Source organism: Triticum aestivum, chromosome 4D (assembly GCF_018294505.1).
Source record: "Triticum aestivum cultivar Chinese Spring chromosome 4D, IWGSC CS RefSeq v2.1, whole genome shotgun sequence".
In the NCBI taxonomy this organism is placed as follows: domain Eukaryota; kingdom Viridiplantae; phylum Streptophyta; class Magnoliopsida; order Poales; family Poaceae; genus Triticum; species Triticum aestivum.
The window spans coordinates 88,895,592-88,920,530 of record NC_057805.1 but is presented as its reverse complement, the minus strand read 5'-3'; positions in this window follow the sequence as shown (position 1 = coordinate 88,920,530).

Sequence of the window (24,939 nt, the reverse complement as noted above, 5' to 3'; positions counted from 1 at the left end):
CGCCCAGGCCGCTGAGGTATCCGAACTTAAGCGGCAACTGGGACTGGCCGATGTGGATCTCGTCCGCATCAATAAGGGTTTTGATGAGGCGGAGGGTATGTTATTACAATGTTTCGTTCAGGCCTGTACCTCTGGAGTTAAAGCTCATGCGCTGCTATGTGCGTGATTGCAGGTAGCGGAGCTGTATTTGAGGCCCTTAGGGGTGAACTTTCCCAGGCCAAGGAGCAGGCAAGGGTGAACAAGGCAGCCACTGATAAAGCGGCCAAGGACTTGAAGTCCAAATAGGTTGTTCGCTGCCGGTATGAGGAGCGGGTGGCCGAAGTAGAGAAAGCACTTAAGGATGCTGCCGACAAGTATAAGTGTCACATCCTAGTTAGTTCATGCATTAGAGTGTTGCATCATGTCTACATTTCACAGAAACCTGAAATGGGGATGCCAGAAACCCCCAGCACCCCCTTGGAACAACTAGGGTTTACTAAAATTCTTTTCAATGAACCTGAAATGCCCTCCATAAATGTTCACCACCTTTGGTCTTGGCTAAAACCTCTGCCAAAAATGGTTTCATATTTTTGGAGGCCATCTTGGATTTTTGCACAAGCCATAAGTATTTGCATTTGGGCATTTTAAATGCTATAAATATTTTCAAATGCCCAAATAATCTTGAAGGTATTTTTAGGCTGTTGGGAATAATCTCAAAGGTGCCCCAGAATATTTTCAGGATTTTTCCAAATGAAATAGTATTTTTACTATTTCAAAACACAGTACAGAAATAAATAAAAAGAGAAAAGAATAGAAGGCAGAGGACTTACCTGGCAGCCCACCTGGCAGCCCAGCACTGTGATGGCCCGCGCCAGTCAGCTGCCTGCTCTCGCCAGAGCAGGCAGAGAGGTGACGCCGGCGAGCGCGAGCTCGCCACCGCGCCACCTGCTTGCCGCCCTCGCCGCGGATGAGCTGGCCGACCTCCCTCGACGCGCCCTGAGCCCCTGGACATCGCCATTCTCCCCCATCGCCTCTCCCTCGCCTTCTTCCCACCATGGCCGACGCCGCCGCAGCCACCTCACCGGAGTAGCCGCGCCCACCGTCGACCTCGCGCCACTCCACCGTGTCCTACAGCACCGTCGTCGCCCACTCCTTCGAGCAAGCCGAGCCCCGAGCCTCGGTTGCCCCGAAGCTCCGCCACCGACCTCGCCTTCGCCGCTCACCGTCGGAGATCCCCTCCGCCGTCGCCACTGCTACAGCTCGTCTCCGACCTCGCCGCCTGCTCCGTCGCAACCGCCGTGAGCATGGCCACCTTCCCATCCTCTCCTCTCTCTCTCTCTCGAGCTCTGTAGCCACCGCACGAAGCTCACCCGTACGCGCCGCCGCACGAGCTCGTCGCCGACGAGGCTCCGGCCATCCAACGGCCACACCACCGTAGCCATTAGCTTCACCGCAACGCCAGGAACCCGTAGCACCCTCGCACGTTCCTCGCCGTGCTCTCTAGCTACGGTTTCAACCACGCCCGTACCCCGGCAGCCGCCCGGCTCGTCGCCGGCGTCGATTCCGGCGACCCCGAGCTCCACTACCACCACCAGTCGACGCGGTTCGCCCCCAGCTACACGTAGGTACTCTCCGCCGTCCTTTTGGTCGCCGGAGGGGCAATCCCGCACACCACCGCCGCGTCTGGACGTCGCCGGCGGCTAAACGCCGGCGAGTCAGCGTGGTTTGACCACGGGTTGACCCCCCAGGGTCACTGACAAGTGGGGCCCGCCTGCTAAATAAATCTGGGTTAGAGTTAAAACTAATTCTAAATAACTAATTACCTAACAGTGACACTGACACAGGGGACCCACACGTCAGGTTTGACCTGGACGACCCCGTTGACTTGCTGACGTCACACTGACGTCAGGCTGACGCAGTAAAGCATTTACTGGAATTATTCTTATATTGGAAATTCCAGAAATTATCACAAACTTCAAAAAAATCATAGAAAATAATCTATAGCTCAGAATGAAAAGATTTATATATGAAAAATGATCAGAAAAATCCATTCTATCCATCTGTACTGGTTTCATGCATGATTAAGCAAGTTAACCTACTGTTTTATACAGAACAAGATAAAGCATTAATATGGGCCATTTATGAACTTGGAATTTGAATCTTTGATTCAAATTAGTCCAAACCCATCTGGTCTTAGTTGCATTAGCCCAACACATCCATCTTGCCATGTCTCATGCATGCATCATATTGTTGCACTTGCTTGGTGTTGATTGTGCTTCGGTATGCTCATCGTGGTAGGTCCTGCCTCCGAGGATATTCACGAGTATCCAACTGAAGGGCAGTATCCCACCACCACTCCGTCAGGCAAGCAACCCATTGATCATTTCGATACAAACCCATCTTCTCGCTTCTGCTCTCGTTTACTGCATTAAGACAACGCGATTCAAACTGCTGTGTGTTGCGGTAGTTGAACCCACTTTCCTTTGCATGACCTGTCATTGCCACAGTAACTAGATGAAACCCACTAGCATGTGTAGGAGTTGATTGAGCCATGTTGTGTGTTCCTACAATGCTATGCTTGCTATGCTTAGAGTTGTGTCAGGTCTGGCTCATCAGGGTGTTGAACTAGAGTGAAAGTGTGTGTGTCGGTAAAGGGAGTAAAGTGTTGAATACGATTTGGTAAAGGTATCGATGGGAGGCCATGTAGGAGTACATGGTGGGTTGTTTCATTGAGACCGTCCCTAAGAACTGAGATCTGTATGCGTGATTTAAGATTCAGCTACTACCAGACATTGGGCCCGAAACCAATGGACCCCCTCGGCTTCTTATTCACCCTTGTCCTCTGTCCAGGAGTTGCACGTAGTTTCTGGTGTTTGTAGTAAGCTGGAGGCCGTGGACAGCGCTGACCAAGGGGTGGGCTATGATGCGGTAGGCTCGTGGCACGGTGTACCGAGTCGCCCGTTTGGTGTCCGGGAACCCTGCACACATCGTTTGGGGCCGTATGTGGAAACCTCGGCCGGACTCCCTGCGGATGGAACCTAAATAGGCGATAAACCTGGACTAGAGACTCGAGTGTTTAGGTAGGCTGTGGCCGACACCCACGTTGGGCTTCCGCATGAAGGTTGCCGAGTACACGTCGTGTAGCGACGATAAGTGGTGAGAGCGTGTGTGACGAAGTACACCCCTGCAGGGTATGAAACTATTCGAATAGCCGCGTCCGCGGTAAAGGACTACTTGGTCGCTTATGCAGTTCATAGACAAGTAAATGGATACTACTAAAAGCCTCAAGATAAGTGTGAGTACCGCGGATGGCCCTCTCGTTGGATGACGAGGGAGGATCCACGGTGGAGTATTGAGATGGTGATTAGTGGACTCGTGTGCGAAAACTATTTCACAAGTGGTGTATCGTAGGATAGCTTAGCCAAGAGTCAAAGCTGGCTTGCTGCAATAACCCCACTACCTTCTTGAGAATGAACATGTATAGTAGGATCTGTTGTAAGACTTGCTGAGTACCTTTGTACTCATGTTGCTTTAATTACTGTTTTCAGACGACAACACCGCCCCTTCTGACGGGTTCTACATAGAACTCGACGACGACGAGTGACGCGCCACCCAGGTGGTGATCTAGGCTTGTGAAGGGCCTATGTAGATAGACAGGCTTCGTCAAGCCTTCTTTCTTTCTAGTGTCTGTACCCAGACAGTTTGCTTCCGCATGTGCTTGTATGATTGTATGACTTGAGTGTCGGGTCATGTGACCCCTATCTGTATGAACAAGTTATGTAAGGCTCTCCGGAGCCCTTTAAATAAAATACTTGAGTTGTAGAGTTTTGTTGTGATGCCATGTTGTATTTGCACATATCGAGCATATTGTGTGTATGTTTGAAATGCTTGGTATGTGTGGGATCCGACAATCTAGTTGTTTATCTTTAGCAGCCTCTCTTATGGGGAAATGTAGTCTGGTGCCTCCTTGAGCCATAGTAGTCCGCTACAGCCCGGTTCACCGGAGTCCTGCTAGCCCAGCACTACTACTCTGGACACCTGACTGGCCGGCATGTGAATCATATCGTTCCTGTGTCTGTCCCTTCGGGGAAATGTCACGCGGTGACATCCGGAGTCCTGCCTAGCCTGCTACAGCCCGGGTTCCCGGAGTCCTGTTAGCCCAGTGCTACAGCCCGGACTCACACGCTGCTGACCGACACGTTCGATGTGGATTCATGTATGCCTGTCCCCATACGTTAGTGCCGCTTTGGGTTCACGACTAGCCATGTCGGCCCGGGTTCTCTGTCATATGGATGCTAGAGACATTATCATATACGTGAGCCAAAAGGCGCAAACGGTCCCGGGCCATGGTAAGGCGACACCCGTGGGAGTACCGTGCGTGAGGCCGCAATGTTATATGAGGTGTTACAGGCTAGATCGGTGTGATTTGGAATCGGGGTCCTGACAGCGTTGGCATCAGAGCCGGACTGCCTGTAGGTGCGATAAGCCAAACTGGTCGATGTCGAGTCTAGAAATGCTTTAGTTATATGTAGGGGAATTGATTGTGGGAGGGAACGTAAGGTGCTTTTACTCCTTTACCTCATGCCCTCTGATCTGAGTCATACTCTTCTCATTCTACGCGGGTTAAGTACTAGGCTCTCTCCTCTCTATCAGGTTCACGTGTTACTAGTCCGTAGTAACTTATAGGATTGTTGGTTCCATGCTTCGGCTCAGTTTCTATTACCTTGGTATGTTGTCGGTTGAACCAGAACCTTGACATGATGTTGTTGAGTGGTATTGCAAACTGTTGCGAATGTCTCAAATCCTTTTTCGAGCATTTACAGCCGTTATGCTGTCCGAATTCTCCTAGAAATACTAATGCCTTGCATTATTCCGTGCTTTCAGATGGCCACCCGTTCCCAGAACCAAGTGGTTCGTCTGACCCGGTGCATCGGCGTACCTGGTCACACGGCCATGTTGGTCCGAGTGATGGTTGAGACAGGCTATCGTTGGTATCCCGAGTATACCGTCGAGGAGAAGTTCCGAGACTTTAATCAAAGTCAATATCTTTGCACCGTCAGGATTTACCCATCCTACCCTGGAGCCACTGAACCCCTCCATTGCTCTTATGGACTTGGGGTTACTGTCGAGATGTCCGTGCAGGACGCAGCTTACTCAATGATGACTATCATGCGAGCCAGAACTGCCTTGCTTCAGAACACCGACTTCTGCTATATGCCAGCAGCACTCCCTGGGGCACAGGGGTACTATCAGGCCACTTACTGTGATTCTACCCATGAGGGCTCACTACTCCGTACCACCACCGAGATGCTTGAGGACAAGGACCGTGAGAATCGTGCCTTGCGAATGGAGCTCTTTAATGCTCGTGCTGATCACTGGGCCACCCTGACACGGTTTGCACCTGCCGTGCAAGCTGGGTTTATGGACATGAGGGACATATACCCCGTGCGATCTGGTCTGCCAGAATGTATGGAATGGCATGATGTAGGAGGCATCACCCCTCCTCGTGGACCCCGTCTGCCACCGTTTGTTAGACCAAGGCCACACCCGAGTCCCTATGGACCGCAGGCTCCACAGGACCGTCTGTTTCCGGATGATCATGTTCAGCTTCCAGGACATGGTGGTGACTTCTATGAGGATTACTACGGGGACGTCTGAGTTGGTAGTAGTTCTACTAGTAATGTAACAGTTGTAATCTCCACAGTCCTGCGTGTCTTGTGGGATACGACTTGGTGTGTATCACGTTCCGGAGGTGTAGAAAAAAAATAATGTATAGGAGCTTGGAATGCCTCTGATGAGATGTATCGTCTTTCATCGTAGTTGTACCTTAGCCTGGGCTTGTACTAAACTATGTATGGCGTGTATGACCGTTGGTGTATGTATGTAGCTATGCTACCATGTCATACTGATGGTCATCTCTGCATTCCGTGTTATCCATTACATTCCGCTTTTCCCTATCAAGATTTAGCCATCCTCGTCTAAACCGCTGCTTTGTTTCTCCTAGGATGGTTAACACCCGCAACAACCCTGCTGTCCAGGCGCAGGATGAAGCCAATGCAGCTAGGGCGGAGGATCTGCCCCAACCGCCTTCACTAGCCGAAGTTATGCTGGAGGCAGAAAGAAACAAGCGTGAGACTAACCGCTTGCTAGAGCGAATTGAGCAGAATACTGCACGTCACCAGAGGAACGACCTGGTGTCCATCAATGACTTTATCAAGCTGTACCCACCGAAGTGCAACCACTCCGTCGAGCCCCTTGATGCGGATGATTGGCTTCGCAGCATCACCCATAAGCTACGTTCTGCCAACGTAGCCGAAGCTGATAAGGTTACCTACGCTGCCTATCACCTCGAAGGCCCTGCTAGCCTTTGGTGGGAGAACTTTGAGGCTATGCGCCCAGCTGGCCAAATCACTACTTGGGCTGAATTCAGTGAGGCTTTCCGTGAGCATCACATTCCGGAGGGTCTCATGGATCGTAAGTGGGAGGAATTCTGCAACTTCACCCAAGGCAGACTGACCGTGGATGCATACAGCCGTGAGTTTGGAAATCTAGCCCGCTATGCTCCTGAAGAGGTATCCACCGACGCCAAGAAGCAGGCAAGGTTCCGCAAGGGACTTAGCCCCGAGCTTCGCCGTGATCTCCGTCTGCATGAGTGCACCTCTTTCCAGAAGTTGGTCAATAAGGCCATCAGTGCCGAGACAGGACAAACTGACTATGACGCTACACGCAAGCACTCTCGTGATTTTGGTTCCTCATCTGGCTCCGGATCCCAGAAGCGCCGGGTCTGGATTCCAAATACTGCTCTGCCACCCAAGTTCACTCCGAGGCCATCCTTCGAGGCACCTCGCCCTAACCAGCAGCATGTACCGCCCAAGGTTTATGGTGTCCCCGCTGCTAATGCTGCTCCACGCCCCAATATTGTGACATGCTTCAAGTGTGGAGAAACGGGTCACTATCTGCGCGAGTGCCCCCGAAACAACCTCAATCAACCTGGACAGTCCGTTGGCCGTGGTAAGCCAGCAGGAAAGACTTACTACGCCAAGCCAGCCACCACTGCACGTGGCCATGTCAACTATGTTTAAGCTGAAGAAACTCATGAGGATCCCAACGTCGTCCTTGGTACGCTCCTTGTTAATTGCCATCCGGCAACTGTTCTTTTCGATACTGGAGCATCTCATTCATTTATCTCTGAGAGCTATGCTCGATTACACAACACCACATTCTGCGACATGCCCACTACCATGGTAATCCAAACCCCTGGTTCTAAGTGGCAAACCTCTAAGATAAGCCATGGCAATGAAATTCTTGTTGACAGACTGGTCTTCCTTGCATCACTAATAGCTCTCAAGTCCTCGGACATAAACATCATCTTGGGTATGGACTGGATGTCAGCCCATTATGCTAAAATTGATTGCTCTACTAGCACTGTTCAACTTACCCATCCGTCGGGCAAGACAGTCAATGTTTTGACCCGAGTGTCTAAGCGTCAGCTCTACTCATTAAATGCCAACCCTCTTCCAGACCTCGAAGATGTGCCGGTAGTCCGTGACTTCCCGGATGTCTTCCCTGAAGAACTGCCAGGTATCCCACCTGACAGGGATGTTGAGTTCGTGATAGACCTCGTTCCAGGAACCGTCCCAATCTCTAGAAGACCCTATAAGATGGCACCCCTAGAGCTAGCCGAGCTTAAGAAACAACTCGATGAGTCCTTGAAAAAGGGTTTCATCCGTCCTAGTTCTTCTCCGTGGGCTTGCCCCGTCCTCTTCGTCAAGAAGAAGGATGGTACGGATCAGATGGTTGTAGATTACCGACCTGTCAACCTAGTCACAATCAAGAACAAGTATCCGCTTCCCAGGATCAACGACCTGTATGATCAGCTCGCTGGATCCTCAGTCTTCTCTAAAATGGATTTGAGGTTGGGCTACCATCAAATCAAAATCAAGAACGGGGACATTCCTAAAACGGCCTTTGTTACTCGTTATGGCCAATACGAGTATACAGTCATGTCCTTCGGGTTAACCAATGCTCCAGCCACCTTCTCTCGGTTAATGAACTCAATCTTCATGGAGTATTTGGATAAATTCGTCGTAGTATACCTCGATGATATACTCATCTACTCCAAGAACGAGGCAGAACATGCCGAGCATCTAAGGCTAGTACTAACGAAACTTCGAGAGCATCACCTTTATGCTAAATTCTCCAAGTGTGAATTCTGGTTGCCAGAAGTGACCTACCTAGGCCACGTGATCTCTGGTAAAGGTATTGCTGTCAATCCCGAGCGAGTTCAAGCCATCCTTGACTGGACTCCCCCTGAAACGGTTAAACAAGTTCGGAGTTTCCTTGGCTTAGCGAGCTACTGCCGTCGCTTCGTCGAGAACTTCTGCAAGGTTGCTAAACCTCTAACCAAACTCCTCAAGAAAGATAAAAAGTTCGAGTGGACCCCACAGTGCGAGTTCAGCTTTCAGGAACTAAAAAGACGCCTGACATCTGCCCCCGTACTCGTACCACCAGATTTTTCTAAGGACTTTGTTATCTATTGCGACGCCTCGCGACAAGGACTAGGTTGCATACTCATGCAAGACCGTCATGTGATTGCCTACGCTTCCCAACAGTTGCGTCCACATGAGGATAATTATCCCACACATGATCTAGAGCTTGCAGCCGTAGTCCATGCACTCAAAACATGGCGACATTACCTTCTCAGTAATCGTTGCGAGATTTTCACCGACCACCAGAGTCTGAAATACATCTTCACCCAACCGGATCTGAATCTCAGGCAAAGACGTTGGGTCGAGTTGATCTCAGACTACGACTTAGAAATAACTTACACCCCGGGCAAAGCCAATGTCATGGCTGATGCGCTAAGCCGTAAATCCTATTGTAACAACTTGATGTTACAACAAAGCCAACCACTTCTCCATGAGGAATTCCGCAAGCTTAACCTTCACATTGTTCCTCAAGGATTTCTATCCACCCTGGTGGTGAAACCTACCCTTACGGATCAGATCATCAAAGCTCAGAAGGTAGATCCGGGGATCTCCCGTATTAAGAGAAACATCAAGAAAGGAGTTGCGGATTGTTTCTCCGTTGATGACCAAGGTGTCGTGTTCTTTGGAGACCGTCTAGTGGTTCCCAAGGTACGCAACCTGAGGCGATTGATCCTTAAGGAAGCTCATGAATCTCCTCTCACCATTCATCCCGGTAGTACTAAAATGTATCAAGACCTACGCCAGAGGTTTTGGTGGACTAGGATGAAGAGAGAAATTGCTCAATACATTGCTAACTGCGACGTCTGCCAACGTGTTAAAGCAGAGCATCAACGACCTGCTGGCACCCTTCAGCCTCTGGCTATTCCTGAATGGAAATGGGATAAAATCGGTATGGATTTCATTACCGGGTTTCCCAGGACCAAGAGAGGGAATAATGCTATCTTCGTTGTTGTCGATCGTCTTTCCAAAGTAGCCCACTTCCTACCTGTTCGTGAGAGTATAACCGCTAGCCAGCTAGCAGACTTGTACATCTCCCGAATAGTGTCTCTTCATGGTGTTCCATTGGAAATTAACTCAGACCGTGGAAGTCTCTTCACCTCTCGATTTTGGGAAAGTTTCCAAAATGCCATGGGAACTCGTCTCTCTTTTAGCACCGCCTTTCACCCTCAATCAAGTGGTCAGGTAGAACGAGTTAATCAAATTCTGGAGGATATGCTCCGAGCTTCTGTCATCTCTTTCGGCATGGATTGGGAGAAATACCTCCCATTCGCCGAGTTCGCTTATAACAATATTTATCAAGCCAGCTTGGGCAAAGCCCCTTTCGAGGTTCTCTATGGACGAAAATGTCGAACGCCTCCTAACTGGTCAGAAACCGGGGAAAGACAACTCTTTGGCCCGGATATGATCCAGGAAGCAGAAGAGCAGGTTCGCATTATTCATGAGAAATTGAAAACTGCCCAATCTCGCCAAAAGAGCCATTATGATCGCAAACATAAGGCTATGACTTTTGAGGTTGACGAGAAGGCTTACCTTCGAGTGACTCCTTTAAAGGGAACCCATCGATTCGGTATCAAAGGAAAATTGGCCCCTCGCTACATTGGACCCTTTCGCATTCTTGCCAAGCGAGGAGAAGTTGCCTACCAATTGGAACTACCTCCGCATCTTTCCAAGGTTCATGATGTGTTCCACGTATCTCAACTCAGGCGTTGCTTCTCGGATCCTATCCGTGGAGTGGACCACGAAACGCTTGATCTCCAAGATAATCTCACATATCGGGAATATCCCGTTCGCATCCTTGATCAAGCCGAGCGTACCACTCGACGCCAAAACATCAAGTTTCTCAAAGTTCAATGGTCACACCATTCCGAGAAAGAAGCTACCTGGGAAAGGGAGGATCGTCTTCGACTTGAGTACCCCACCTTCTTTCCAACGGATCCTAAATCTCGGGACGAGATTCTTTTGAGTGGGGGTGAGTTGTCACATCCTAGTTAGTTCATGCATTAGAGTGTTGCATCATGTCTACATTTCACAGAAACCTGAAGTGGGGATGCCAGAAACCCCCAGCACCCCCTTGGAACAACTAGGGTTTACTAAAATTCTTTTCAATGAACCTGAAATGCCCTCCAGAAATGTTCACCACCTTTGGTCTTGGCTAAAACCTCTGCCAAAAATGGTTTCATATTTTTGGAGGCCATCTTGGATTTTTGCACAAGCCATAAGTATTTGCATTTGGGCATTTTAAATGCTAAATATTTTCAAATGCCCAAATAATCTTGAAGGTATTTTTAGGCTGTTGGGAATAATCTCAAAGGTGCCCCAGAATATTTTCAGGATTTTTCCAAATGAAATAGTATTTTTACTATTTCAAAACACAGTACAGAAATAAATAAAAAGAGAAAAGAATAGAAGGCAGAGGACTTACCTGGCAGCCCACCTGGCGGCCCAGCACTGTGCTGGCCCGCGCTAGTCAGCTGCCTGCTCTCGCCAAAGCAGGCAGAGAGGTGACGCCGGCGAGCGCGAGCTCGCCACCGCGCCACCTGCTTGCCGCCCTCGCCGCGGATGAGCTGGCCGACCTCCCTCGACGCGCCCCGAGCCCCTGGACATCGCCATTCTCCCCCATCGCCTCTCCCTCGCCTTCTTCCCACCATGGCCAACGCCGCCGCAGCCACCTCACCGGAGTAGCCGCGCCCACCGTCGACCTCGCGCCACTCCACCATGTCCTACAGCACCGCCGTCGCCCACTCCTTCGAGCAAGCCGAGCCCCGAGCGCTCGGTTGCCCCGAAGCTCCGCCACCGACCTCGCCTTCGCCGCTCACCGTCGGAGATCCCCTCCGCCGTCGCCACTGCTAGAGCTCGTCTCCGACCTGGCCGCCTGCTCCGTCGCAACCGCCGTGAGCATGGCCACCTTCCCATCCTCTCCTCTCTCTCTCTCTCTCTCTCGAGCTCTGTAGCCACCGCACGAAGCTAACCCGTACGCGCCGCCGCACGAGCTCGTCGCCGACGAGGCTCCGGCCATCCAACGGCCACACCACCGTAGCCATTAGCTTCACCGCAATGCCAGGAACCCGTAGCACCCTCGCACGTTCCTCGCCATGCTCTCTAGCTACGGTTTCAACCACGCCCGTACCCCGGCAGCCGCCCGGCTCGTCGCCGGCGTCGATTCCGGCGACCCCGAGCTCCACTACCACCACCAGTCGACGCGGTTCGCCCCCAGCTACACGTAGGTACTCTCCGCCGTCCTTTTGGTCACCGGAGGGGCAATCCCGCACACCACCGCCGCGTCTGGACGTCGCCGGCGACTAAACGCCGGCGAGTCAGCGTGGTTTGACCACGGGTTGACCCCCCAGGGTCACTGACAAGTGGGGCCCGCCTGCTAAATAAATCTGGGTTAGAGTTAAAACTAATTCTAAATAACTAATTACCTAACAGTGACACTGACATAGGGGACCCACACGTCAGGTTTGACCTGGACAACCCCGTTGACCCTCTGACGTCACACTGACGTCAGGCTGACGCAGTAAAGCATTTACTGGAATTATTCTTATATTGGAAATTCCAGAAATTATCACAAACTTCAAAAAATCATAGAAAATAATCTATAGCTCAGAATGAAAAGATTTATATATGAAAAATGATCAGAAAAATCCATTCTATCCATCTGTACTGGTTTCATGCATGATTAAGCAAGTTAACCTACTGTTTTATACAGAACAAGATAAAGCATTAATATGGGCCATTTATGAACTTGGAATTTGAATCTTTGATTCAAATTAGTCCAAACCCATCTGGTCTTAGTTGCATTAGCCCAACACATCCATCTTGCCATGTCTCATGCATGCATCATATTGTTGCACTTGCTTGGTGTTGATTGTGCTTCGGTATGCTCATCGTGGTAGGTCCTGCCTCCGAGGATATTCACGAGTATCCAACTGAAGGGCAGTATCCCACCACCACTCCGTCAGGCAAGCAACCCATTGATCATTTCGATACAAACCCATCTTCTCGCTTCTGCTCTCGTTTACTGCATTAAGACAACGCGATTCAAACTGCTGTGTGTTGCGGTAGTTGAACCCACTTTCCTTTGCATGACCTGTCATTGCCACAGTAACTAGATGAAACCCACTAGCATGTGTAGGAGTTGATTGAGCCATGTTGTGTGTTCCTACAATGCTATGCTTGCTATGCTTAGAGTTGTGTCAGGTCTGGCTCATCAGGGTGATGAACTAGAGTGAAAGTGTGAGTGTCGGTAAAGGGAGTAAAGTGTTGAATACGATTTGGTAAAGGTAGATGGGAGGCCATGTAGGAGTACATGGTGGGTTGTTTCATTGAGACCGTCCCTAAGAACTGAGATCTGTATGCGTGATTTAAGATTCAGCTACTACCACACATTGGGCCCGAAACCAATGGACCCCCTCGGCTTCTTATTCACCCTTGTCCTCTGTCCAGGAGTTGCACGTAGTTTCTGGTGTTTGTAGTAAGCTGGAGGCCGTGGACAGCGCTGACCAAGGGGTGGGCTGTGATGCGGTAGGCTTGTGGCACGGTGTACCGAGTCGCCCGTTTGGTGTCCGGGAACCCTGCACACATCGTTTGGGGCCGTATGTGGAAACCTCGGCCGGACTCCCTGCGGATGGAACCTAAATAGGCGATAAACCTGGACTAGAGACTCGAGTGTTTAGGTAGGCTGTGGCCGACACCCACGTTGGGCTTCCGCTTGAAGGTTGCCGAGTACACGTCGTGTAGCGACGATAAGTGGTGAGAGCGTGTGTGACGAAGTACACCCCTGCAGGGTATGAAACTATTCGAATAGCCGCGTCCGCGGTAAAGGACTACTTGGTCGCTTATGCAGTTCATAGACAAGTAAATGGATACTACTAAAAGCCTCAAGATAAGTGTGAGTACTGCGGATGGCCCTCTCGTTGGATGACGAGGGAGGATCCACGGTGGAGTATTGAGATGGTGATTAGTGGACTCGTGTGCGAAAACTATTTCACAAGTGGTGTATCGTAGGATAGCTTAGCCAAGAGTCAAAGCTGGCTTGCTGCAATAACCCCACTACCTTCTTGAGAATGAACATGTATAGTAGGATCTGTTGTAAGACTTGTTGAGTACCTTTGTACTCATGTTGCTTTAATTACTGTTTTCAGACGACAACACCGCCCCTTCTGACGGGTTCTACGTAGAACTCGACGACGACGAGTGACGCGCCACCCAGGTGGTGATCTAGGCTTGTGAAGGGCCTATGTAGATAGACAGGCTTCGTCAAGCCTTCTTTCTTTCTAGTGTCTGTACCTAGACAGTTTGCTTCCGCATGTGCTTGTATGATTGTATGACTTGAGTGTCGGGTCATGTGACCCCTATCTGTATGAACAAGTTATGTAAGGCTCTCCGGAGCCCTTTAAATAAAATACTTGAGTTGTAGAGTTTTGTTGTGATGCCATGTTGTATTTGCACATATCGAGCATATTGTGTGTATGTTTGAAATGCTTGGTATGTGTGGGATCCGACAATCTAGTTGTTTATCTTTAGCAGCCTCTCTTATGGGGAAATGTAGTCTGGTGCCTCCTTGAGCCATAGTAGTCCGCTACCGCCCGGTTCACCGGAGTCCTGCTAGCCCAGCACTACTGCTCTGGACACCTGACTGGCCGGCATGTGAATCATATCGTTCCTGTGTCTGTCCCTTCGGGGAAATCTGACGCGGTGACATCCGGAGTCCTGCCTAGCCTGCTACAGCCCGGGTTCCCGGACTCCTATTAGCCCAGTGCTACAGCCCGGACTCACACGCTGCTGACCGACACGTTCGATGTGGATTCATGTATGCCTGTCCCCATACGTTAGTGCCGCTTTGGGTTCACGACTAGCCATGTCGGCCCGGGTTCTCTGTCGTATGGATGCTAGCGACATTATCATATACGTGAGCCAAAAGGTGCAAACGGTCCCGGCCCATGGTAAGGCGACACCCGTGGGAGTACCGTGTGTGAGGCCGCAATGTTATATGAAGTGTTACAGGCTAGATCGGTGTGATTTGGAATCGGGGTTCTGACAATAAGTCCCTGGAGGAGAAGAGTAAAGCCTAGCAGACCGACCTTGCCGAGGCCCTTAAATAGGCCGAGGAGGCGCGGGCCGAATCCCAAGCGGCACGTGAGGAGATTAAGCAAGCCGGACAAATAGCGGCCGGTAAGCCCTTTCTTCTACAGTGTAAGTTCGGCGATCAATCGTATGTTTTACTCACGCAATTTTGGAATGCTCGAGATGTCCTTGCGGATCTTCCGAAGAGTACCGCCAACGCCGCGCAGTTCTTCGGGGCTCGGGAGGGACTTGCAACAGAGGGGCTATTCTGGTCACAGTTCGAGGCGTGGGAGCGCCCAGTGATGCTAAGTGACCAGATGGCGCGGTGGGCCGAGCTGCATAGGATGTCTGGATTGGCCATGAGGGACGCCATAGTCCAACTGTGGCCAGCCGAACCCGTTCTGAGCAGCTATTTTGGCCTAGTGCGGCGACTTGTTGACGCACTGCCCCGCATTGACGCGATCAAGCGGTCGTCATGTATAGAAGGTGCATGGCTGGCTTTTGCCCGTGTCAAGATGCACTGGGCGAAGATGAAAGCCGCTAGCGTGGCCGTTCAAGGTCCGCCCGGAGATAAGGTCCACCGTACGCCGGAGTGCTATTTTGAAGACGTCTTGGAAGGTGCCCGCTTGATAGAGGGCCAGTGCTCAAAGGACGTCTTGTTCGAGTGAATGTATCCGGACTATCCGGACAATGTATTACAAACCAATCCGTGTAATATATTTATGTTGTTTGCCTTTAAAAGTATTGTGACTCCTGTGCGACAGTTTATATCCCTGAGAGTTTTCCAGTCGTCGGCCTCAGCCCCACGTAGGTACTACGGTGGCGTTCGAAATAGCACATGACCACACGTTAACCCAACGTCTTGGTCCGTAATGGAGGTGTCAGTGCAGCGACCGAGGCAATCAGACTATGTGGCTTTACCACTCTCACTTAGCCATAGGAGTTTGATAATGGGGTTGTAAAATAGCCCCTGGTGTGTATGCGGCGATCGAACTTAGATGCCTTAGACGCATGACTGAAAAGCCAGCCCTTCGTGTAGTACAGAAGAAATTGCTAGAGATTTTATAAGTCGCCGAATTGCTGACCAGCTCTCGCCACATCACGACAGTCGGTTTTCGCTTTCTCTACTGAGGTGCTTAACTGGGCCAGACGGAAGCACAATCGCAGTAGTTCTCCCTTTACTACCTTAGCCAAAAACGGAACGTAAGGTAGCAAGCACAGGAGCCGGGCAACCCAACTATTGACCAAAGACGTGATTCAGAGCCGATGCATATAATGTTGTATTCGGGACGCCGAAGTGTACTCTGAGAGTGTTCGGACTTTCTATTGTTTGAAGATATATATATATAGCTTTGAATAGAGCCCCTGGCGATTTAAGTCGCACCAAGGTGTATATGCCGATTTGAACGTCAAGTGGGAAAATAGATTTAAAAATAGGCCAAGACCGAACAGGGTTGGGCGAAAGTATTTCCATTGTAGTCTAATTGGTACGTCAAAACATATTGTTACAGAAGATGCAATAAGCATCGCGGCTATTTTACATGCCGAGAAGAAGGGAAAGTTGTATATAGGTCCTAAATTAGAAAAGATGATCGAGAAGATCCTTTGGACATTCTGCCGCACGTCTGTGCCGCTTTTCACCTTGGTGTTGGATCCTTTGAGAGGATCGACATCGAGTATGTATAAGGGGCCTAGAAGGGAGCCCTTGTTAGCTCCAGAAATTGATGTGGGTTGTAAAGAACCTGAAAAAATAAAAACAAGAAGAAAAAGGTGGAGTAGTATGTAGGTCTGGATAGGGTCGAGCCGTATCATGGACCCTATGTGTAGCATGCCTCCGTCCTTGCCCATGGTATTTTTAACGCATAATTATGTATGTGCGGCACGTATGCCGCTATCAGGCTGGGGCATTGACGGAGGTCGAATTGCTAATCTAGCTCTGGAAGAGCCAGACTGTCGGTCTGCAGGGTAGGCCGGACTCGTTTAACAATGTTCGGAGACCTGGCTGCCAGTGTAGTATGTGGCTTAGCAAGGACACCCTGCACCTCGGCTGCGAGGGCCGCGGTATGCTCCTCTGTACAGAGGGAGCGCTCCATGTTTCCATTGACTGATATAACGCCACGTGGTCTAGGCATCTTGAGCTTTAGATAAGCATAGTGTGGGACTGCATTGAAACGGGCGAAAGCGGTTCGCCCGAGTAGTGCGTGATAGCCACTGCGGAACGGGACGATGTCGAAGATCAGGCCTTTGCTCTGGAAGTTATCCGGTGAGCCGAAGATGACTTCCAGCATTATGGATCCTGTGCAACACGCATCTACGCCGGGTATTACCCCTTTAAAGGTGGTTTTAGTGGGCTTGATTCTTGATGAATCAATGCCCATTTTACGGACAGTATCCTGATAAAGCAGATTGAGACTGATGCCGCCGTCCATGAGGACTTTTGTGAGGTGGAATCCGTCAATGATTGGATCGAGGACCAATGCAGCTGAGCCTCCATGACGAATACTGGTCGGGTGGTCTCTGCGATCAAAGGTGGTCGGACAAACTGACAATGGATTAAATTTTGGGGCAACTGGCTCTATGGCATAGACCTTCCTTAGCGCGCGCTTGCGCTCCCGCTTAGGGATATGAGTAACGTAGATCATGTTCATCATTTTGACTTCGGGGGGAAATTTCTTCTGTCCCCCTGTGTTCGGTGGGCGAGGCTCTTCATCGTCGTCCTCGCTGGGCGGCACTTTCCCCTTGTGTTCGGCATTGAGCTTGCCGGCCTGTTTAAAGACCCAACAATTTCTGTTGGTGTGATTAGCAGGCTTATCGGGGGTGCCATGAATCTGGCAAGGCCGATCGAGTATTCTGTCCAAACTAGATGGACCATCTTTGTTTCCTTTGAATGGCCTCTTTCGCTGACCGGGTTTAGAGCCACTGAATCCGGCGTTAACCGCTGTGTCTTCGGTATCTTGGTTGTTGTTTCGACGTTTGTGCTTGTTGCGTCGTGGCTTGCCATTGTCATCCCTGGCTTCAGAGGTGCCAGGGTCACTGGTGTTGTTGCTTCTACGAGCTAGCGAGTAATCTTCTCCCGTGCAAAAGCGGGTCATAAGTGCGGCAAGGGCTTCCATGGACTTCGACTTTTCTTGGCCAAGGTGTCAGGCGAGCCACTTGTCTCGGACGCTGTGTTTAAAGGTCGCGAGGGCTTCGGCGTCCGGACAGTCCACAATTTGGTTCTTTTTAATAAAGAACCTGGTCCAGAGTTTCCAGGCTGACTCTTCGGGTTGCTGGACTATGTGACTAAGGTCATCGGCGTCTGGGGGCGGACATAGGTACCTTGGAAGTTGTCTCTAAAGGCATCCTCCAAGTCTTCCCAACTGCAAATAGAGTTCTCTGGGAAGTTGTTTAACTAGTGCCGAGCTGGTCCCTTTAATTTGAGCGGGAGGTATTTGATGGCATGAAGATCATCACCGCGTGCCATGTGGATATGGAGAAGAAAGTCTTCGATCCATATTGCGAGATATGTCATACCGTCGTATGATTCAATGTTGACGGGTTTAAACCCTTCTGGGAACTGATGTTCCATCACTTCGTCGGTGAAGCATAGGGGGTGTGCGGCGCCTTTGTACAGGGCGTAGTTCAGACGAAGGCTGTATGCGGTTTTCGGCCCGGGTGAGGTTGTGTCTATCACGCCAGGTCTGATGGCCATCCTCGCACGTTGGAGGACGCCCCCTCGTGAAGGAAATATGCCCTAGAGGCAATAATAAAGTTGTTATTTATATTTCCTTATATCATGATAAATGTTTATTATTCACGCTAGAATTGTATTAACCGGAAACTTAGTACATGTGTGAATACATAGACAAACAGAGTGTCACTAGTATGCCTCTACTTGACTAGCTCGTTGAATCAAAGATGGTTAAGTTTCCTAGCCATAGACATGAGTTGTCATTTGATTAACGGGATCACATCATTAGAGAATGATGTGATTGACTTGACCCATTCTGTTAGCTTAGCACTTGGTCGTTTAGTATGTTGCTATTGCTTTCTTCATGACTTATACATGTTCCTATGACTATGAGATTATGCAACTCCCGAATACCGGAGGAACACCTTGTGTGCTATCAAACGTCACAACGTAACTCAGTGATTATAAATATGCTCTACAGGTGTCTCCGAAGGTATTTGTTGGGTTGGCATAGATCGAGATTAGGATTTGTCACTCCGAGTATCGGAGAGGTATCTCTGGGCCCTCTCGGTAATGCACATCACTATAAGCCTTGCAAGCAATGTAACTAATGAGTTAGTTGCGGGATGATGCATTACGGAACGAGTAAAGAGACTTGCCAGTAACGATATTGAACTAGGTATTGAGATACGGACGATCGAATCTCGGGCAAGTAACATACCGATGACAAAGGGAACAATGTATTTGTTATGCGGTTTGACCGACAAAGTTCTTCGTAGAATATGTAGGAGCCAGTATGAGCATCCAGGTTCCGCTGTTGGTTATTGACCGGAGATGAGTCTCGGTCATGTCTACATAGTTCTCGAACCCGTAGGGTCCGCACGCTTAACGTTCGGTGACGATCGGTATTATGAGTTTATTTGTTTTGATGTACCGAAGGTTGTTCGGAGTCCCGGATGAGATCAGGGACATGACGAGGAGTCTTGAAATGTTCGAGACATAAAGATCGATATATTGGAAGGCTATATTCGGACATCGGAAAGGTTCTGAGTGGTTCGGGTATTTATCGGAGTACCGGAGAGTTACGGGAATTCGCCGGGGAGTATATGGGCATTATTGGGCTTTAGGGGAGAGAGAGAGGGGCTGCCTAGGGCAGGCCGCGCCCCCCCCCCCCCAAGGCCTAGTCCAAATTGGACTAGGGGGAGGGGCGGCGCCCCCTCCTTCCTTCTCTTCTCTCTTCCCCTTCCTTCTCTCCTACTCCTACTACTTGGAAGGGGGGAATCCTACTCCCGGTGGGAGTAGGACTCCCCAGGGCGCGCCGTAGTAGAGGGTCGGCCCTCACCTCCTCTACTCCTTTATATACGGGGGAAGGGGGCACCCCATAGACACACAAGTTGATCATTGATCTCTTAGCCGTGTGCGGTGCCCCCCTCCACCATATCCACCTCGGTCATGTCGTAGCGGTGCTTAGGCGAAGCCCTGTGTCGGTAGCTTCATCATCACTGTCATCACGCCGTCGTGCTGACGAAACTCTCCCTCGAAGCTCTACTAGATCGTGAGTTCGTGGGACGTCACCGAGCCGAACGTGTGCAGATCGCAGAGGTGCCGTACGTTCGGTACTAGGATCGGTCGATCATGAACACGTACGACTACATCAACCGCGTTGTCATAACGCTTACGCTTACGGTCTACGAGGGTACGTGGACGACACTCTCCCCTCTCGTTGCTATGCATCACCATGATCTTGCGTGTGCGTAGGAATTTTTTTGAAATTACTACGTTCCCCAACAGTGGCATCCGAGCCAGGTTGCGTAGATGTTATATGCACGAGTAGAACACAAGTGAGTTGTGGGCGATACTAGTCATACTGGTTACCAGCATCTCATACTTTGATTCGGCTGTATTGTTGGATGAAGCGGCCCAGACCGACATTACGCGTACGCTTACGCGAGACTAGTTCTACCGACGTGCTTCGCACACAGGTGGCTGGCGGGTGTCAGTTTCTCCAGCTTTAGTTGAATCGAGTGTGGCTACGCCTGGTCCTTGTGAAGGTTAAAACAACACATAATTGACAAAATATCGTTGTGGTTTTGATGCGTAGATAAGAACGGTTCTTGCTCAGCCCGTAGCAGCCACGTAAAACTTGTAACAACAAAGTAGAAGACGTCTAACTTGCTTTTGCAGGGCATGTTGTGATGTGATATGGTCAAGACATGATGCTAAATTTTATTGTATGAGATGATCATGTTTTGTAACGAAGTTATCAGCAACTGGCAGGAGCCATATGGTTGCCGCTTTATTGTATGAAATGCAATCGCCATGTAATTGCTTTACTTTATCACTAAGCAGTAGCGATGGTCGTAGAAGCAATAGTTGGCGAGACGACAACGATGCTACAATGGAGATCAAGGTGTCGCGCCGGTGACGATGGTGATCATGACGGTGCTTTGGAGATGGAGATCAAAGGCACAAGATGATGATGGCCATATCATATCACTTATATTGATTGCATGTGATGTTTATCTTTTTTGCATCTTATTTTTCTTAGATCGATGGTAGCATTATAAGATGACCTCTCACTAAATTTCAAAGTATAAGTGTTCTCCCTGAGTATGCACCGTTGCGAAAGTTCGTCGTGCTGAGACACCACGTGATGGTCGGGTGTGATAAGCTCTACGTTCACATACAACGGGTGCAAGCCAGTTTTGCACACGTAGGATACTTAGGTTAAACTTGACGAGCCTAGTATATGCAGATATGGGCTCGGAACACTGAGACCGAAAGGTCGAGCGTGAATCATATAGTAGATATGATCAACATAGTGATGTTCACCATTGAAAACTACTCCATCTCACGTGATGATCGGACATGGTTTAGTTGATATGGATCACGTGATCACTTAGATGATTAGAGGGATGTCTATCTAAGTGGGAGTTCTTTATTAATTTGATTAATTGAACTTTAATTTATCATGAACTTAGTCCTGGTAGTATTAGCATATCTATGCTGTAGATCAATAGCTCGCGTTTAGCTCCCCTATTTTATTTTTGATATGTTCCTAGAGAAACTTAAGTTGAAAGTTGTTAGTAGCAATGATGCGGATTGGATCCGTGATCTGAGGATTATCCTCATTGCTGCACAGAAGAATTATGTCCTTGACGCACCGCTAGGTGACAGACCGATTGCAGGAGCAGATGCAGACGTTATGAACGTTTGGCAAGCTCGGTATGATGACTACTTGATAGTTTAGTGCACCATGCTTTATGGCTTAGAATCGGGGCTTCAAAGACGTTTTTTGAAACGCCATGGAGCATATGACATGTTCCAAGAGTTGAAATTAGTATGTCAGACTCATGCCCATGTCGAAAGGTATGACACCTTTGACAAGTACTTTGCCTACAAGATGGAGGAGAATAGCTCAGCTAGTGAGCATGTGCTCAGCATGTCTGAGTACTACAATCACTTGAATCAAGTGGGAGTTAATCTTCCAGATAAGATAGTGATTGACATAGTTATCTAGTCACTATCACCAAGTTACTAGAACTTCGTGATGAACTATAATATGCAAGGGATAACGGAAACGATTCTCAAGCTCTTCGTGATGCTGAAATCGACGAAGGTAGAAATCAAGAAAAGCATCAAGTGTTGATGGTTGACAAGACCACTAGTTTCAAGAAAAGTGCAAAGGGAAGAAGGGGAACTTCAAAAAGAACGGCAAGCAAGTTGCTGCTCAAGTGAAGAAGCCCAAGTCTGGACCTAAGCCTGAGACTAAGTGCTTCTACTGCAAAGGGACTGGTCACTGGAAGCAGAACTGCCCCAAGTATTTGGCGGATAAGAAGGATGGCAAAGTGAACAAAGGTATATTTGATATACATGTTATTGATGTGTACTTTACTGGTGTTTATAGCAACCCCTTAGTATTTGATACTAACTCAGTTGCTAAGATTAGTAACTCGAAACGGGAGTTGCAGAATGAACAGAGACTAGTTAAGGGTGAAGTGACGATGTGTGTTGGAAGTGGTTCCAAGATTGATTTGATCAGCATCGCACACTCCCTATACTTTCGGGATTAGTGTTGAACCTAAATAAATGTTATTTGGTGTTTGCGTTAAGCATGAATATGATTTGATCATGTTTATTGCAATACGATTATTCATTTAAAGTCAGAGAATAACTGTTGTTCTGTTTACATGAATAAAACCTTCAATGGTCATACACCCAAGGTGAATGGTTTATTGAATCTCAATCGTAGTGATACACATATTCATAATATTGAAGCCAAAAGATGCAAAGTTAATAATGATGGTGCAACTTATTTGTGGCACTGCCGTTTAGGTCATATTGGTGTAAAGCGCATGAAGAAAATCCATGCTGATGGGCTTTTGGAATCACTTGATTATGAATCAGTTGATGCTTGCGAACCATGCCTCATGGGTAAGATGACTAAGACCCCGTTCTCCGAAACAATGGAGCGAGCAACAGACTTGTTGGAAATAATACATACTGATGTAGGCAGTCCGATGAGTGTTGAGGCTCTTTTCTGACCTTCACAGATGATTTGAGCAGATATGGGTATATCTACTTGATGAAACATAAATCTGAAATATTTGAAAAGATCAAATAATTTCAGAGTGAAGTGGAAAATCATCATAACAAGAAAATAAAGTTTCTACGATCTGATCGTGGAGGAGAATATTTGAGTTACGAGTTTTTTCTTCATTTGAAACAATGCGGAATAGTTCCACAACTCACGCCACCTGGAACACCACAGCGTAATGGTGTGTCCGAACATCGTAACCGTACTTTATTAGATATGGTGCAATCTATGATGTCTCTTACCGATTTACCACTATCGTTTTGGGGTTATGCATTAGAGACAGCTGCCTTCACGTTAAATAGGGCACCATCTAAATCCGTTGAGACGACACCATATGAACTGTGGTTTGGCAAGAAACCAAAGTTGTCGTTTCTTAAAATTTTGGGTTGTGATAATTATGTGAAAAAGTTTCAACCTGATAAGCTCGAACCCAAATCGGAGAAATGCGTCTTCATAGGATACCCAAAGGAAATTGTTGGGTACACCTTCTATCACAGATCCGAAGGCAAGATATTCGTTGCTAAGAATGGATCCTTTCTTGAGAAGAAGTTTCTCTCGAAAGAAGTGAGTGGGAGGAATGTAGAACTTGATGAGGTAATGGTACCTTCTCCCGAATTGGAAAGTAGTTCATCACAGAAACCAGTTCCAGTGATTCCTACACCAATTAAGTGAGGAAGTTAATGATGATGACCATGAAGCTTCGGATCAAGTTACTACCAAACCTCGTAGGTCAAGCAGAGTACGTTCCGCACCAGAGTGGTACGGTAATCCTATTCTGGAGTTCATGTTACTTGACCATGACGAACCTACGAACTATGAGGAAGCGATGATGAGCCCAGATTCCGCGAAATGGCTTGAGGCCATGAAATCTGAGATGGGATCCATGTATGAGAACAAAGTGTGGACTTTGGTTGACTTGCCCGATGATCGGCAAGCCATAGAAAATAAATGGATCTTCAAGAGGAAGACGGACGCTGATAGTAGTGTTACTATCTACAAAGCTAGACTTGTCGAAAAAGGTTTTTGACAAAGTTCAAGGTGTTGAATATGATGAGATTTTCTCACTCGTAGCGATGCTTAAGTCTGTCCGAATCATGTTAGCAAATTGCCACATTTTATGAAATCTGGCAAATGGATGTCAATACTACATTCCATAATGGATTTCTTAAAAAAGAGTTGTATATGATTCAACCAGAAGGTTTTGTCAATCCTAAAGGTGCTAACAAAATGTGCAAGCTCCAGTGATCCATCCATGGACTGGTGCAAAGCATCTCAGAGTTGGCATATACGCTTTGATGAGTTGATAAAAGCATATAGTTTTATACAGACTTGCGATGAATCCTGTATTTACAAGAAAGTGAGTGGGAGCACTACAACCTTTCTGATAAGTATATGTGAATGACATATTGTTGATCGAAAATGATGTAGAATTTTCTGGAAAGCATAAAAGGAGTGTTTGAAAGGAGTTTTCCAAAGAAAGACCTCGATGAAGCTGCTTACATATTGAGCATCAAGATCTATACAAATAGATCAAGACGCTTGATAAGTTTTTTCAATGAGTAGTTCAAATTTTTTGAAGTAGTTCAAAATGGAACAGTCAAAGAAGGAGTTCTTGCCTGTATTGCAAGGTGTGAAATTGAGTAAGACTCAAAGCCCGACCACGACAGAAGATAGAAAGAGAATGAAAGTCATTCCCTATACCTCAGCCATAGGTTCTATAAAGTATGACATGCTATGTACCAGATCTATTGTATACCCTACACTGAGTTTGGCAAGGGAGTACAATAGTGATCTTGTAACATACCAAATTTTCAATTTGGTATGTTATACATAGAACATCATTGCATATCATGTTTTATTTCATTTTTGACAAATCCTCGATAAATCCTAAGCAACTCCAGGACCCTCGGAGAGAGTTGGGGATTTTCTCGAATTTTTCATATTTGATTTCCATCAAATAATAAAACGAGGATTTTGGTTTTAATTATTTTCTCTCCGGAAAAATATTTCATTTAAAAATAAATGAGAGGAGAAAATATGACTTCTCCAAAACAATTGAAATACTGGAGGAAAAATGTTAAAATCATTTATTGGATTTATTCGGATTTTATTTGCAATTTTAATTGCATTAAAAATAT